Below are 18,000 nucleotides of genomic sequence, written 5' to 3'. Positions count from 1 at the left end.
TGAATTTAGAAATATAATAGAAATTATCGCAGCACAAGCTTGATTTTGTATAGTTATGATCCTTACAGTTTTGATATGCTACGGTAACTCAATTTTCTTGGATTAAAGGGGCTGTAATTGTTTTTTTTACCAAGCCAATGCACATGGCCTAGTGTAGCCAATTAGAACTCATGTTTGGTAAATGGCATTTCAGGGAAAATATTATCGGTTGCTGCAGTTTACTGCATGCTAATATATGGTATTTTATCAATATCATTGCCTATGGTAAAAGCTACATACATATGCTAAAAACTTGTCACTTGAGATAAACAATTGTAGTCATGTCAGGTAACAGTCTAGTGTGTGTATGGCGATCTACTGTGGTGAATCACTAAACGACCAAGCAGGGGTGATCACTGTAATTTCCTATGAGGGGGAATGCAGGAAGGTGGCGCCCTTTTATTAAACAGGATTTAAATAGCGCCAACATATTTTGCAGCGCTGTACATTAAATAGGAGTTGCAAATGACAGACGAATACTGACAGTGACACAGAAGAAGAGGACCCTGCCCCAAAGAGCTTACAGCCATCATTTATAGTCTATTGATACAAAAGGCAGCAGTGATATCACCATGGCTGCACTACTTTTGACATTGTTCTTCTGGGGAAGATCAGGGGAAGGAAAAAAAAAAACAATTTGCCATGTGACTGGTCTGACTTTGGAAAAAGGTAAATGCTGTATGTACTATAGTATAAACCAAGATTTTTTTCCATAAAATCCCATTAAAATTGATTTATACTCGGGTCACACCAGCAGATGATGCTGTGTGTAACAAACTTGCCATCAAAGACAAGAGACATTCATTTTTTTACACACTTTTCATGAGAACACATCACCATCTTCTAGTGGCCAACAACGATGCACAAAAGATCATTTTGGAGCAAGAGACCCATCATAACTAACTTAAAAGAACACCTGCCAAGAGGGGGAAAAAACATTTTCAGATTGAGCCCATGCGAGGGTGTCACTAGTGGGGGGACCATGGACCCCAGAGTTCGCCTGGAGATATTTAATTCAGCTTTTCCTCCATGACCTAATCATTCCATGTGCACCTTACATAGACACATACAGGTCTACCTGCAGTCAGGTCTGGGCGTTAGCAAACGTGAACTTTAAAACAGATTGCAGAAAAATTAACTGGATCAAACAATTGCACTCAGGTTCTACAAACCTCTCCTCTATTATTATCATCAGTCATTCCTTTCTTGTATTCTGTGATAACTTTTGCCCAGAATGGATACTTTTCTTATAGTAAAATGTATGATGTACCTATTAGTTTTTGATTTTGAAAAGCATTACCTGGTATGCAGGCTAATACACGTGTAAGTACATTAGAATAATCATGTAAGCACAGGGAGTATTTATAATTTATGTTTAAAATCTAATGCTGCTAGTAAGATGATGACTGACAAAAAGGGGCTAAATCATTCAGTAATCTATACAGTTTAAAGTAGATGTAAGTTCCTTTTGTTTTTATTGCACAATACCTGTCAGCAGAGCTAGGGCAAATAATCCACCTTAAAAAAGAATTGCAAATATCTTTTTCATTGTTAAGGGCTGTTACATGATCACTCATCATCCTTCCTCTCTGAGCCACTTAATGTGGGGGTGAAGACTGCTCTCTTGCAGCCACTCATTTGATGATGGCTTCTGTGACTATCCCATTAGTTCCATTTTATTTATTTTGCATTTCCATGTTTTTACGTGAACAAAGACTCCAGACTATAATTCATTTCATTAGTAAATGTCTCAATGTGAATGTACTAATAAACATGTCCTACCTGTTATTAGGCAACACATAAGCTGTATTGCTGAATTCTTTCTCCAATTGCTAGTTGCCTTTCTGTCATGTTAACATTTTTGCTTCAATATTTTTGAGTTACTGACTAGGGACAGAAACAGAGATAAAAGATTTGGACTTTAGACATATTGACATTTTGATGAGGAATCAATCAACCGTGCTTACAGCTAAGCTGTAAATTGGTGGTGCCAAATTTAAAAGATTGATTATTGTTTGTTAAAAATTTATGAACTGAATGTCCATAGCCTGACCAAAGGGTCATTAAAAATGAATTGGGTGAAGATTGGCTTATGGTATTCATTCATGTAAATAGAAAAGCATTGATTATTTTAATCATAAATTCATTACCCACATAACTGCTATTCAGAATTAACACCGCTACATTTTATTGTGTGAAGATAATCAACCTCTTAAGCAAATCAAACTAATAGATGAGCAGGATGTATTCATAGCACACAGCTTTAACTACTACTATTTTACTTTTTTACCACTATGTTGATTGGAGATCAATGAGTAAAAGAAATAAAGCAAGTCTTAAAAAGGTCTGCGTCAAATCCTCATAAATCACTTACAAATATTATAATATAGAATTGTCCTAACATGCATGATTAAAATAATTGTTTTCAGATGAACAGCCTGATTGTTATATAGAGATTATTTGATTGTTCTATATGTGTGAAAAATCAATCACTTATGTAATTACTGGGTGATCAAACCACTCATCCAGGAAAGCAAAGATCAATGCACACGTAACAAACATTAGTCAGCAGCTGTGCTTATTCTTGGCAATATAGTCCTAAGGTATGTCCCTGACAATCCCTATACTTAATTCTGCAAATGAAAAATTTGATAGAAAAATGGATTTTGATCAGGGAAATTGGAACCCCTCCACTCCCCTTGCACACGGAACAAAAAGAATGGGCTGCCATATTGCAGTACACCATACTGTATATGTGGTCTCAAGAGCCTTCCATGGGTCAGAAGCTGGCTCTAGATTTTCTCTTTTTTTTCTGTTTGTGAAGGTTATCATTTTTTTCAGGTAATTGTATAACTGGTAATAGTCACATTGAGCTGGATTTCCTTTTGTAATGTTAAAGATGTTTCCAACCTAGTAAAACCAATGAAGTGGCTTATAAGACACAAGTTTTTCTCTTATTGAAAAATCTCTGACCTCTCTATATTTAAGTGACCCTTTCTTTATCTCTCCCCTCCCTGTTTGCACTATATTTCCACTGATACTTTATCAAATCAATACATTCATTCATAAAAGTACCTTTACATAAAATAATAACACACAAACAATTAAATAAGACTTTATCCATACACCACCGCTATATACATCGATAGATATATTTTTCCTATACTATATGGACAACATAGGACAATACACTACCTATATGATTTCCTACAACCAAAAACAACCAAAATGATACTTATAATCTGTATGTATGCCTATGTACTTTTATGACTCTTCTATATGATTATTTAGTGTTACCACATCTTCTACATACCCCTGAGGAACCCAAAAAGGCGAAACACGTCCGGTTACAAGACTTTTGCTATTGTATAATACATGGCACAATATAGAAAACTTACTGTCTAGTCTGAGAGTCCATATTCCATGGACCTATTTGACATTGTTTTGTATTTATAAAATGAAGCACAATACAATTCATTATTATGCTTAAAAAACCCTGTTTCTTCTCTCTCTTTCCTATCTTTCCTGTTTCTTCTCCCTGTTTTCTATGTTTATTTGTACTACAAGTGAATATTAAGGGGTTGGCTAACTATGCCATTGTAGGGATAAAGGGAGACCTCTACGAGAAGGTTGTTAGAATATATTATTTGGGATGGGGCAGGCCTTTTTTAACATTTTCAACCCCTTCAAAATGATTGTGTCAGGATTTTGAGGGTCCATCTACATACAAGGAAGATATAAAAGGAGAGAACCAGCTGCTAAAAAGTGAAGAATAAGTTATCCCCAATTTAAACCTTCTGTAGACTAACAAACAAGCATTTACCTTGCTGTATGAGTTTGTTTAGGGAGTTTGTTTGGGGTTGTAAAGTACTGGTAGTCCTCGGGTTACATAGATAGGGACCGTAGGTTTGTTCTTAAGTTGAATTTGTATGTAAGTTGGAACAGGTACATTATTTTAATAAATGCATTTAGGACAGATGTTTGTCTCAAATAATTTTTAGGCAGTGAGGTGTCAGTTACTGTATAAAATTCTCACTGTGAGTTAATCACAAACAAAGCAAAAAAAAAAAAACTTTATGGAGCCTAGACATTCATTAACGTCTGGAGCAAGCTGTGCTTTGATATGCAAAAAGAAACAACTGCAGAGTTTGTCTTGGTCATTAAAGAGTTACAAGTGCTTGCAGAAGAGCTCCGTCTCAGCTGTGTTTAGCAAAACATTTCTTCTGTAAGTCATGCAAGCCACCCCCTCCCCCCTATCAAGCCTTCGTCTGGCATATTTAGCTATCGTCCTTATGTCAGATGTCCTTAACTCGGGGACTACCTGTACTTCTATTTTATGGGCTACCTAAAGTTTGGCTTTAAAGCAGAACTAAACCTCACTATACCCACCTGCCCCTGCTCTGTCCTAGGGCATCACTATCTTTTTCCTTCATCTCTCCCTAGATGCAATCTTCAGCCATCTTGATTGGCCAGGTCAGTATGACATAACTCCCATGTGGGTGCACAGGAGTTCATTCAGTCCCAGGAAGTTTAGGGTAAGCTGGGATTGATAGGTATCCTGACAACTAACACTGAGCTGCGCTTGCTTTTTGACAGTTTCACTGGTAATAATACTGGTGAAGCAGATAAGTAGTCCCTAAGTTATCCTATTACTGACCGATTCGCTAGTATGACAATATCTTAACGCTTAGTTCACATTGACAGTTCTCCTAGTGCAGCGTCCATGACAACTCTATGATGAGGTTATAAACTGTCTCCATAAAAAATAATTGGAGGCAGTTTACCAGCTGTTTTATTGCAGTTTTTATGTGGTTTGCCATACTTTACATCAAACATTCCTGCATTTTATGGCATCATTTCCTATCATTTCTAATATTAGTTTGCATATCTATGGTATTTACATCAGTGGTTCTCAAACGGGGTTCCTTCAGAAGTTGCTAGGAGTTCCTTAAACAATTTGTTCCCATCAGTTTAAATTCAGTTTAAGTGACATCAATGAACTTTTTGGCTATCTATAAGGGTGGCGTTCTTTCCACTGAACAGCAATTTAAGAGGCATTCTTCCCACTGACCACCCTACCACCATGTGAATATATTGTGATCTGTGGATACAGTAACTACAGAAGGGGTTCCTTAAGAACCCAAACATTATCTCAAGGGTTGCTTTATGTCAATAATGTTAAGAAAGACTGAATTAGTGGGTGGCAAACTATCTAGTTTAGTCACCTGACAAATCCAACAAAAAAGCTACAAAATAACAAAGAAAACCACCTATAAACACTACATCGGCTGTCATGTTGAAAAAACAATTTAAACAAATCCTAAAGGTGCATTATTATATCAATTTAGGAAATAATTTAAATGAGTATGATTGCTTATTTCTTCCTGGTTGTTTATAAATCTTTAAATGTTTACAAAGTGCTTGGATATGGGAGTGCTGAACATTTGTTAAAGCCTGAGCACTGGAGATAATTACTCAGAATGAGAATGTTTATACCATTATCATTACAATATGAGTGATTCGTATTACTGACAGATTTTGACCACTAATGCTTTATCTAATTGATTAATTGTTGCACGTCAAAGACTTGTTTTTTGGAGCTAGATTCTCATTTGTCATCCAAAGAACTGCCTGCCATGTTATCAGGGAAGCATCTCAGATGGCTCTATTTAGTGCACTGGCCAAAGTGCTAAAATCCATGAAATAAGGCTTCATCTTTCAGTGATCTCATGGTAGTAAACTAAAAAAACTGCAAGTTACAGCACTTTAGACATACCCATCATTACCTCATTTATTAAAGTAGCAAGATCATGTTGGGCTTCTGTGTAGTTCTAAAAAAAGGTTGATGATTTACTATGTCACCTGTCAAAAATATATTTTGAATGGCTAACTAAAATATTGAAAATGTTACCTTCCAGGACTATAACCCTCCTTCTTTAGGTATTATGACAAATAAAAAAAATATCTTCAGTATTATATGTGTTATAATACTGGAAGAATGGGTTTTATAGCTCTATATAAGAGCCTTAGCTATATTAAATAACCTTTAATACTTTTATATAAGGCATCATTAAAAAAAACACTTTGTTTGTTGTTGCAGTTTGGCACCTGCAGATGCATAGGGACAGCAGTTTTCTATATGCCCAAGAGCAGCAAACTGCACCACAGCTCAACACAATTGCCTGCATTGCCCTCGTGTTTTGTGGTCGTGGTGCGATTATTCTTCCACAGGAAGAAAGGCAACCACACAGCTGGAAGCAGCTTGTGTTTGCAACCCACCACAATGCAACTGCATGCAAATGTCTGCATAAAATGGTTCCCAACTGCTCTTGTTTCAATAAAACGTAGTTGCAAGGATAATTGGGGTGCTGTGGCCATGCAGTACCATGCAGTAAAAAGAAGACCAAGAACCAATATAACACATATTAAGGCGAAGGGGATCCATGACAGGGGGACAAGGACCTTCAGGAGAGGTAAGGGTTAAAGAAAATGCTAGGGAGGTAGTTAGAGGTGGTTGGTTGGTGGGGATAGGTGGGGTTAGGTAGGTAAGTTAGTGTTGGTAGGGAGAAAGTTTCCCCTTTGATATGGTGCTTGGTGACGGCGTGAGAAGTTGGTGTGTGCGTACTGGTGGCTGGGTTTCCGGAAAGTGGTGATTTTAAAGGTACTGGAGAGTGGGGAGGAAACCGTCTATGTTATGGGTATTCTCTGTTTTGTTAAAATGATGGTGGTGAATACTAGTGTTCATGTTCGAATTCGGGTTGTCCCTATATTCGACCCGAATATGGCTGTTCGAATTTGGGTAGACCCAACCCGAAAAACACGGGATTCGACATCGATTGGCCAAAAAAAAGTGACCAAGGACGCCGACGAACGAGGATTGTTGTTGGAAATGAACGACTGCTGCGGTGGATCTGATGGCCGACGATCTTTCACTATCTATCGTGTGTACAGTATCGTGTCGTTCAGTGATTGTGTATGTTTCTGCGGTACACTTTCTCCTTTACATGTCCCTCCCTGCATCGTTCAAACGATTGTATCTAGTGTGTGGACGCTGTTGGTGGATTATATTTGAACGATCATATTGTTACAGCATGTACAGAATTGTGCACAATATGATTGTTCAAGTATAATCGTGCATATTCGTTAATCGGTCGTAATCGTTCATTTTCTAACAATAATTATTGCAAGTGTGTACCTAGCTTTAGCCTAAATTAATGTGACAGGTGCTCTTTAATCTTCATGTGAAGTACAAGGGTATGTAATAGTGTTATGTATCTTTTTATAATGTATCTTTTTATGTATACTTTTACAATGTATCTTTTTACAATGTATCTTTTTACAATGTATCTTTTATGTATCATTTTACAGTGTATCTTTTTACATCTGTTTGGAGGCTGTAGAAGCTCTACACAGTGCTGAAAAAAACTGAATTTTCCTCCCATTGACTTTAATGCTGTTCGACTTTGACATTCGACCACCCGAATTTTTTTGCTATATTCGAGCGAATAGCTGCCGAATCGAATAGTGAGCTATTCGACCAACACTAGTGAATACGTGATATGTTCAGGCCAGGGTGTAGAGTCTGTGAATGACTGATATCAGTGCCTGAGTCAGGTTGGGCAGGTAGGTGCCAAAAAATAGAGTAATTGCAGATGGGTGGTGTCCAACAGCTAAAAGATTAAGCTTGTACAATGTGGTTTTTAAGGTTGGTTACGGTTGGTTAAGAAAATTGTTATGAGGGGGTCATTTATTGTTAATAAAAAGTAATGATTCTATTGTAATATTATTCAACGTTTTTTATCATAAACCTCCCTAGCGGTTCATTTCTTTACGGTTTTATATGTCTAAAAGCGGTACATTGTTTTTCATGAAAATTAATTTTACAGTATAATATAATAGTATGAGTATATTAAAGTTTAAAACACCAAATCATGTAAAAACAATAAACTGAATAAATTAAAAAATCTATATATTTAAAAAAACTTTTTTTTTATGTTTTTTAAAACAATTTTTTTAAATACTGTAAAATAAATGTTTTTGAAAACAATGTACTGCTTTTACACATATAAATCCAATGTATTGCATTCAATACAGTTATTTTGTATTGAATGCAATACAAATAGATTTTGAATTTCCCACCCCGCCCCGCCCCGCCGGCAACGTACACACGCACCAACGTCACCGGTACTCCCCGCTGACTCATCGGATGCAGAAGCCGGCCGGAGAAAGAAGATGAGATTGCGGCAATGGATGGCGCGGGACGTGGCCGATCAGTTAAGTGCTCTATTTACTAACCTTCCCATAGGTTTACATACCCCGAGTGTTACTCAGGGTTACGACTTTTAGCAACTTTTTTCTACCCCGAGTCACACTCGGGGTTACCTCTAGGGAGGTTAAAGGAGGTCTGTGTCAGCCAATTTGATCCAGAATGGTGTTTGTGATGTTTTCGGTGACCAGCAGGTGGGTGAGGGAGGGGGTGGAAGACTATGAGGAGATGCTCAGAGGAAGGTATCAGGCTACCCTAGTCATGCAATCTACCACACGTCTGTAATTAGATTTGCTGTCAAGAGGAGAAAAAAGATGCTTCCATATAAGCCTGCTCTAAACTTTTACAGCAAAGTATACCATGTAAAGAAATAATGTATATACTTACCTTTTCTACTCCTCCAATCAGTGCTGTGTTTGGGCTTATGTCCTTCAAGACTACAAACAAATATGGCAGAACCTAAGTGATCCAGCACACCTAAAATGGATTTTGTCAAGTTTTAATAAACTGCCATAATATATAGAAAAATGTTGAAAATATTGTCTGTGTCATACCAGACCATAGAGGGAATTGTGGCAAAGTCAGTGAAATAGCAAATATGGTATTATAGTTATATGCACACGCCTACAGTGTTTTTTCTCACTGCAAATGCCTGCACATGACAGTAATAGCATGACTGCAATTTCACTGAAAGTTCTATTACTATCTACTTTAACTTAGTCCAGATTTGAAAACATTTAACACTTAGCAAACAATTTTTAAACAATTCATTCCAGGTTTGCTGGACAGCTTAGGTTTTCCCATGATGGTCTATCTTCTCCAGTCTTTTCTAAATCAGGCCTTTTGTGAGGATTGGACCCCCAAAGTAAGCTAGGAAACTTTGTTTCCTTAGGTGTTAAATTCTGGGTCCCCCACAGCTCTTAATGGTCCCTCCATCAGACCTCACAACACTGAAGGATACTTTAGAGACATGGAATTCAGCAATGGAGTGGTGTTCAGTGGTAAAGGAGGCAAACATATACATACATTTTACATGGGCAACTTTGATAGGAAAGTTTATTATAGCGACAGGATCTACCCACCTTTTTACATACATATTATCAACTATTTAGGTAGGTTAACATACATAATAGAAGTTATATTTCTGGTCCAATAGTTGATTCTGCAGCAGCCTTAATATATCAGCTTGACACTTGTGCCTAATAATTGGTTTCGGTTAATGTGATTTACAATAAAATGCTAGATATAAATCAACTTTCCTGCATTATTGTTGAGACTATATATCATGAGTTTGTGCTTCCAGGGGCCTGTGGATACACTGACGATAATATGCATTCCTTTCCTTGTATGACACAGCAACATCATTTATTCTAAAGAGAAGGATTGCAATTTAACCTTCGTCCTTTATGTTTCTTTTTGAAGGAAGAAACACATATACACCTAGATGGAGATTTTAATGCAGCATTGTTATTACATAATTGGCTCGATTTAGTAGCATAGAGACTTAAGCTGCGTACACACTTGCAATTTTTGTCGTTGGAAAGGATCTTTCACGATCCTTTCCAACGACAAGGGGCTGCAAGATGCATGAACGATGCTGTACATACAGCACCGTTCATGCTCTATGGAGAGGGGAGGGGGGAGAGCGACGGAGCGGCACCCTGCTGCGCGCTCTCCCCTTCCCTTTCATTACGATCGGCTGTCGTCCATCGTCCGTGGATCCGGCAGGTCGGTCGTCCGGACGATGGACGACACCGACTGTACACACGGAAGATTTTCGCCCGATAATTGGCCGATGCCGATTATCGGGCGATAAAAATCTGCCGTGTGTACGTAGCTTTAGTAAAAGTTTACTGAGCTTATTGAATTCAAGATTTCCACCAAAACCTAGGATAATTCAAACACAGACTCACTTTATTTACTAACGGGTTTAAAGCCTTCAGTGAATCAACCTCAAATAAAAAGTCAAAGTGCATATTCACTTAGTAGGCGCTGTGAAGCTGTGCTTGCTTTGAATAAGCCATCATGTACATAGGAAATTAAGAAAAAGTATACAGCTTCTAATCAGTCCATAAATCAACTCCATAAAAATGTATGCAAGCATTGTACAAACCAGTTAGTCATCTTTCTGTTTCATTCTACAACTATCTATAGTTTTCTGTAACTGCCAAAGTAAAATTTCTCATCGCATACTACCAGCAGACTATAGGTATATAATCTAAATATTGCAGAATCCCCAACCCTCTACTCCACTAATTAAGCCATCACTTCTACCTCTATTCTTGCATGCAGCATGTTCTGTAAAACAAAACACCTTTGGCATCTCCTTAGAAGTAAATGAAGAGTATGGGTCCTGGTATGTTTGGTGCTGTAAGCTGGGTTTGTTAGAAAAGTCTGTACACTGGTACAAAATATATAAAATATATAAAACATACAAAATGTATAAAATACAGACATACACAAAGTATGCCTGGTCACATGGTACCTTTTTCGTAGATATTTGCACATCTTTAATATGCAAAGAGTGACTTTCTCCAAAATCACTTTTTGCAAGGTAGCTATTTACAACCTTTTTTCCAAATACAGCTCCCACAGTGTATGAGAGATGGCCTCACCTGGGCAGCAAGAATGAGGGGAGATTCCAAAGAGAATGTATTACAGATGAAGATGCTTTAATGAAAAAGCTTTCTATACAGTACTTGAATTCAATGGGACTTTCTATTTGTTCACATTAAGGATTGGAGGAGACAGGTTTTATAGCAAAGCATTGTTTGGTCAGAACATAACTATACCAATAATGGCCCACATGATGCCATGTTTTTGCTATATGCCCGTTTTTATTGTGACTTTTGCAGCTTTGTCTCTTCAAGGCGGCCAAAATGCAGATTTATTAGTTTTAACTTTTATTAGTTGCATACGCACTTTTGGGCATATACCCAGATACCTAATCGGCGATTTAAAGCTGCACACAATTTACATGGGTATAGACTAACCATTTAATAGTCTTTTTTAACTATAATTCATTGCTTCTTTGCAATGCTATTCTCATAGATCATTTTTTGTCTGTGCAGTGGTGATCCTGGAACATAATGGTGTTGATGCTGGAACAGAAACACCTTCCACATTGCTTCTCATACACACAAAGCTTAATAAATAATGAAAAAACACTGGTACTAACATTATTCCTATATGTCCCTATCAGATTTAGACCTGCCTTGGAAGAATGAACTCAGCTTTACATAGCAGGAGATTAGTGTGACATTAGCAGAGTTGCTCTGTATACTCTATACCAGTGTTGCCTGGAATTACTCTTTAATTAGTGTAAGTAAAAATCTAGGCTCTGAATCACTGTGTGTGTCTGTTATTAGTGCTCAGAAAAGGGTTAACTTCCTCCACATTGTTTTAGGCTTCCAGAAACATTATGGACAGCAGGATATAAACAACACTTGGCATTGTTAGTCAGTCAAATGCCCTAGTATAACAATTTCATTTATTCCACTGTTTATTTATTGTGGTGCATTTGAGGAGTTTGACAAAGTGTTTTGGCACAAACACAGAAAATAAAGCAATATAATATTGGCGTTGTTCTGGGCATTCAGCATGCAGAATTGATGCTGAGAGTCATCAGTATACACTGTCTCACATTGTTTATATCCATCATTCTAGTCAGTAACGCTTGCAGCTGGAGTTCTGTGCAGTATGATGAATCTTGCATATTAATGTTCTCTTCATCCCCAAAGCCTTTATCCAATATTCTATTTTTATTCATATTATCATTTTTACACAATTGCCGCACATTTTCTTTGTGTTCGTTTTTCAATCCCCATCCACATATTTTGTTAAAAAAATGACCAAATTATGGGATCATACATATCACAGCAAGCGTGTTTTGGCTCAGAACATTATCTACTAATATGTCACTGCCTTCATGGCAATGGCAGTGTGTATGTAGCATAAAGAAAAAATATAACACCAACACATTTATTGAAGAAACATTATTAATATGCAAAATAGAACATCCCTGGCAGTCAGAGAGATTTAGTCTGTCGTTTATTCAGTAGTGGGCACATTAAAAGATAACTAGTGACCACCTGCTGTGGGTCACTGCACATTTCACATTACTCTTTGCCTTGTAAAATAAGCCTGGCGTCCTGTATTCAATCACAATGAAGTGATGTGTGATGACCCATATCAAACAACCAGACAGTAGCTTTTATTAGCCAAAATGTACTAAATTGCTTTTAGTTTCATTCTGACAGACTGTTATATGTTTATCTTTGACTGTTTGCTGGATAGATGTTTGGTCTTTGTTGGATCTTCTGCCTGGTTTGGATTACCATACATGCAGGAATCATGGCCAAGTTATTTATGACTTTTGGTTTTATTCCTGTTGAGTGCAGATTCTGTATAATGTTCTGGTTGTCATTATCTCAGTGTTCTGAAAGCCCTTAACGGGATTCAGAAGGCCATATATTCCCAGACACATCAGCATCACTCTTTCGAATAAACATAATTTAAAAAAGTAATAAAAATTGGTATGGTATATAGAACACCTAAAAGTGTTCATTGTGCAAATAGCAGTACTCTTCCTGGTGTGTGGTTTATCAGTTCCATAGTGGTTTATCAGTATGATATTTAACAAGGCATTGCAGCCTCTAACTGCTAATTATAGGAGATTTGGATTGAGATTTTCTTGCTAGAAACCAATGGTAAGCCAGTAATGTGCAAAAACATTGGGTGCAAAAAGACAACAGACGATAGCAATTACTAGTCCTTTGCCCTCTGCCTGCCTTTGTTAGGTTCCAGAGTTAATTTCCTCTTTAGATGGTAAATGATCCATTCATCAAACATCCATTAGAGGCTTTACCACACATGCGAAAGACATTTTCTATGCTTAATAAAGTGAATGTAAACTCTGCTGATGGCGCCCAGGGTTTAGCCATAATGTGGTAATATGCTCAACATATTTGCTTATAATGGCACCCAACGTATCCATCGTTGTTGTCTCTCATTACTCCATCTCTGACGCCGCCATCTTTATCTTGTCTTTTTTATTAATAATAATATTATTATTATTATTATTATTACACAGTATTTATATAGTGCCGACATATTACGCAGCGCTGCACAAAGTCCATAAAAATGTCACTAGGTGTCCCTCATAGTAATATGTCATTAATACAGTCTAAGGTCAGTTTTGGGGGTAAGCCAATTAACTTTACTGCATGTTCTTTTTGGAATAGTCTTCTTCTGGGTTTGAAATCTTCAGCCATTGTGTGCAGGGTAGCTACTTCACCTCAGCACAGAATAATGTCCGCACACTGAGCTACCCATGCACAGTTTGGAAAATGGATAGAATCCTAATTTCCATGCAAACAACTTTTTTTCCCAACGTATAAAAGGGAAATCCATGCCTTAGTAACATTCACACTATTTATAACACAACTAATGCTGAATTTAGCACTCATCAAATAATTCCTATCTATGCAGTAACCTTTTTAACCTAAAGCTTGGGACCACTGAAAGTGACATCCATCCAACACAAACTTATCCCATGTGCTGATTTGTACTTTATGGATAAGAATGAATTGGCCTTTGTTAATAGGCAACACACAGCACCTTTAGGCTGATCCGAATTTGGAGTATGTTAGCTACCCAAGGTTGGAGTAGGTAAGGAGCAGTGATACAGAAGTAGAAGGTTAGGGTTAGTCCGCATGCAAGCTTCGACAAAATATTAATACTTGATCTTTTGACTAGCTAAGATCCTTTTTTTTCAATACCATAGCTTTCTATTCCGCAGATGCATTTTAGGCCATGAAAAAGAACCTTTCTGTTGTATTAAGAAAAAAAAAAGACTTTACATGGGGGTTCTGTGCTTTACATTGTACATTTATGTAATGTACTGTAAATTACAGACTTCAGGTACCTAATTCCAGTGTTTAGGCTGCACAGGAGATTTAGTACATATTATGATATGGAAAAGGTATTATTATTTTGTTGTACTGGTTAGTAAAGAAGGCCACTGGTTTTGTGTGTTACCCAATTTGGTGAAAGTATTACCTGTGCAAATTGCAGGCCTTTAGAATTTAAATCCACTTTACAGCACAAAAGACAAAATAGAGTACAAATGAGTTTTCAAAGTATTTCTAAGTGTTGAAAAGTAATTCCTATGTACAATAAATTATGGTATTCAATGTGTATCGGAACCCTAAAATGTAAAACTTTAAAAAAGAATGTAATGAAATATATTACAGCTAAAAACTTTTCATTTGTCACTAACTGGTGCTTGGTGCAAGTAACACACTTTTTGTCTAGAGATGGCAAGGGTCACTCTACTTTGTCAGGACAATAGAAATAGGATAGGACTAAAGCTGCGTACACACTTGCAATTTTTGTCGTTGGAAAGGATCTTTCACGATCCTTTCCAACGACAAGGGGCTGCAAGATGCATGAACGATGCTGTACATACAGCACCGTTCATGCTCTATGGAGAGGGGAGGGGGGAGAGCGACGGAGCGGCACCCTGCTGCGCGCTCTCCCCTTCCCTTTCATTACGATCGGCTGTCGTCCATCGTCCGTGGATCCGGCAGGTCGGTCGTCCGGACGATGGACGACACCGACTGTACACACGGAAGATTTTTGGCATCGGCCAATTATCGGGCGATAAAAATCTGCCGTGTGTACGTAGCTTAAAAGACTTTGCGCCTTATCTCCATAACATAGACCAGCATGATTAAGTAGTCCTGAGGGACATCCAAGAACAATGTATCTGGTAATAGGCAGAACAGGCAAAGCAAGCAAAAAATAAAGTGGCGATAGACTCACCTCTTCATGCCCCGGGGTCATCTTCATCAAATCTTTATCCAGGTTAAATCTTTGGCCATGTTGGTTGGCCAGCCCAGAATTGCATTCATTTAGTTAGGTATGTTTAGTTAGGCCATCCCCGGCATTCCAGGAAGGTAAATGCACATGTGGAGCTCAGTGTACCTTCAACAGAAGATCACAAACAGGGAGGATTGTTTTATTACCGAACAGACAAAGCCTGTCCTTGTTTTTGAAGTTCAGTTCTGCTTTAACAGTTCTCAAAATTCCGGGTCAGTTCTACATATATTTTTGCATATATCAACAAGATATACCAAAATACTTTAATTTAATATTTAAGACCCGAAATTACCAAAATAAAAAAGTTCATTTGTAGGTTTTACAGGCTTAAAATGACAGCAAATAAATCTGGTTATTTACTGAAGGGGCTGTTGCCTTGCATTTCCTTGGATTTATCATTCACAATCTGGACAGCATGTTAGCATTGCTTTGCCTTTGTTTTCTGTGATTCTTGCCAGAAAAATAAAAGTATATAGTTACATAGATAGTCAGGTCAAAATAACACAACCACCAGGGAAATAAATAAACACACCAGAAAACCTGCATATTCTAGATGGAAATCTATACACACAGTTGATCCAGATGAAGGCAAAAAACCCTTAGAAAGCATGGTTCAATTTACTCGAACAGGGCAAAAAAATCCTTCCTGATTCCCTAAGGCAATAGGATATTCACTGAATCTACAGTCTCTGGTGTCATTCCTTTTAAAATTTAATACACAGTTATATTCTGTGCATTTAGAAATGCATTTAGCTTTAAAATTTATTTATATAGGGTGATCATATCCCCTCTTAAAGCATCTTCTCAAGGGAGAATAGTTCAGTTTAGCTAATCTTTTTTTTATAGCTGAGATCCTTCATTCCTTTTATTAGTTTAGTTGCTCTTCTCTGCACTCCCTCCAATTCCACAATGTCCTTTTTGTGAACTGGTGCCCAAAACTGGACTGCTTATTCCAGATGTGGTCTGACCAATGCTTTGTACAGGGGCAGGATTATGTCTCCATCTCTGCAGTCTGTTCCTCTTTCTAGTTTAAAAGTATTTTTCTTGCTTTAGATATTGGCATTGTATGCTATTATAAAGTTGGTGATTTACCAAAACACTCAGAGTTTTCTCCATTTTTGACTGCCCAAATGCATTCTCCCTAGACCAGTATTTCTTAACCTTCGTAACATTGATGGACCTTTGAAATAACTTTCAGGTCTTCAGAGAACTCCCGCTATAATTACTATATCCACTGCTCACAGTATATTGACCTAAAGGTCAGTGGGAAGAATGCCTCTGACAGTGCTGGACAGTGAGAAGAATGTCACCGTTACAGATAGCCAAAAAGATCATTGGTGTAAGTTAAACTGACCTGAGAGTCACAAATGGCTCATTGCTCAAGGAATCCCTAACAACTCCTGGAGGAACCCTGGATGAGAAACACCAAACACAAAGTCCTCAATGTTACATTTATATTTTATATATTTATATTAAATGTCATTTGCCACTTGGCTGCTAAATTAACAGTGCATCCAGGTCTGCTTGTAGATTAGAAGCATCTTAAGGATTTACTTCCATTACATATTTTGTTGTCATCTGCAAACACAGACATTATTTTTTCAGTCCCAAACTCTGTCATTTATAAAGATGTTAAACAGTAAAGGTTCCAACAATAAACCATGGGGTACACCACTAATAACCTTAGACCATTCACAGTCTTTAGGCCAGTTCTCCAACCATTTACATATTAGATTTTCTAAAAACATCTGTGGGGTACTGTGTACTGTTGAAAAGTACATTATAAAAGTACAGTATATTATAGCAACTGCTACTCCATTGTCTAAGTGTTTACTTACTCCCTCATAAAAAAGAGACAAGATTTGTTTAACAATTTTGGTCTTCTCCACTGACCACCACTTTTGTGTTTGTTCAGCCAAAACTACTCCAAGTGATTTTTTATCAAATTCTCTAGTATCTGTCAAGCTACATAAAATAATCTTACAGGTTTATAGTTACTTGATAAAAATCAACCAAAAATCAATTGGTACCAATTATACCAATATGATTTTCACACTACAAGTTTTTGGATTGAGCATTGAGCATAATTATATTATAATCAGAACCAGCTCTAATCAAAAGGGGTTTATTAACAACATCACTTAAATAGGCAATAAATCAATGTTGAGGTAAAAGATCTCTAAATACCTGCTAATATCCACTGGTTTTGGAAACAAATGAAAGGGTTTGGGTACAGATCTGCAGAATTAGGATGCATAGGTCTGTACCAGAAGTTCATACACCAAAATGTATTCATGTATTCATTTAAGGATAACTGAACGTGATAAATGTAAATTAATTCTACTTTAATTTCATATAAATCCACAATTTCTTGTAACTCCAGCACTGTCTGTAACAAGTTTAGCAGGCATATATTTAGCATATATATGGTAACTAACTCCTAAGGTGAGTAATACTTGAAATATTATTTGCACAATAGCTTCCAATAGTCTCCAGTTTTATGGAACCGAATACCTTTGCCCCTCATACTTTTTCAGTCCTTCTTTGTAGTCTGGTAAAAGACCTTAAAGTAACATACCATTTAACTAAAAACATTTAACTAATTGGTTTAAAAAAACAGTATTAGGGAAAAGAAGAAAGAAGAAGCGTTTTGCATAATTATTCTTTATGGTCCACATTAAACAGGGTTTTGCAGTGGTGTGCTCTTTGGCTAAATTCTGTGCAATAAAGGGTGTGCCTTATTCTTATCCTAGGAAGTTGACAGATATGACTATTTAAATAATAATATTAAGTATTAGTAGCAGTATAAATAG

The 18,000-nt window shown here is 37.1% G+C and overlaps 1 protein-coding gene across 2 annotated transcripts in view; it reads right to left on the bottom strand.

Annotated features, from left to right (window-relative positions):
* The window catches only part of SHISA7 (shisa family member 7), a 92,763-nt gene that overhangs the window by 35,451 nt on the left and 39,312 nt on the right, over window positions 1-18,000 (bottom strand). The window contains exon 2 of one of the 2 annotated variants that reach the window (XM_072426295.1): window positions 1,822-1,926. The exons of the other annotated variant lie outside the window; for it this stretch is intronic. The gene's annotated coding sequence lies outside the window, so the exon portion shown is untranslated. The remainder of the gene's footprint in view (window positions 1-1,821; window positions 1,927-18,000) is intronic. 2 annotated transcript variants of the gene reach the window in all.

The sequence above is a fragment of the Pyxicephalus adspersus genome, chromosome 11, assembly GCF_032062135.1.
Source record: "Pyxicephalus adspersus chromosome 11, UCB_Pads_2.0, whole genome shotgun sequence".
NCBI lineage: Eukaryota > Metazoa > Chordata > Amphibia > Anura > Pyxicephalidae > Pyxicephalus > Pyxicephalus adspersus.
Note: the sequence above shows the minus strand (reverse complement) of the source record. Positions and strands in the feature narration are given on the sequence as shown.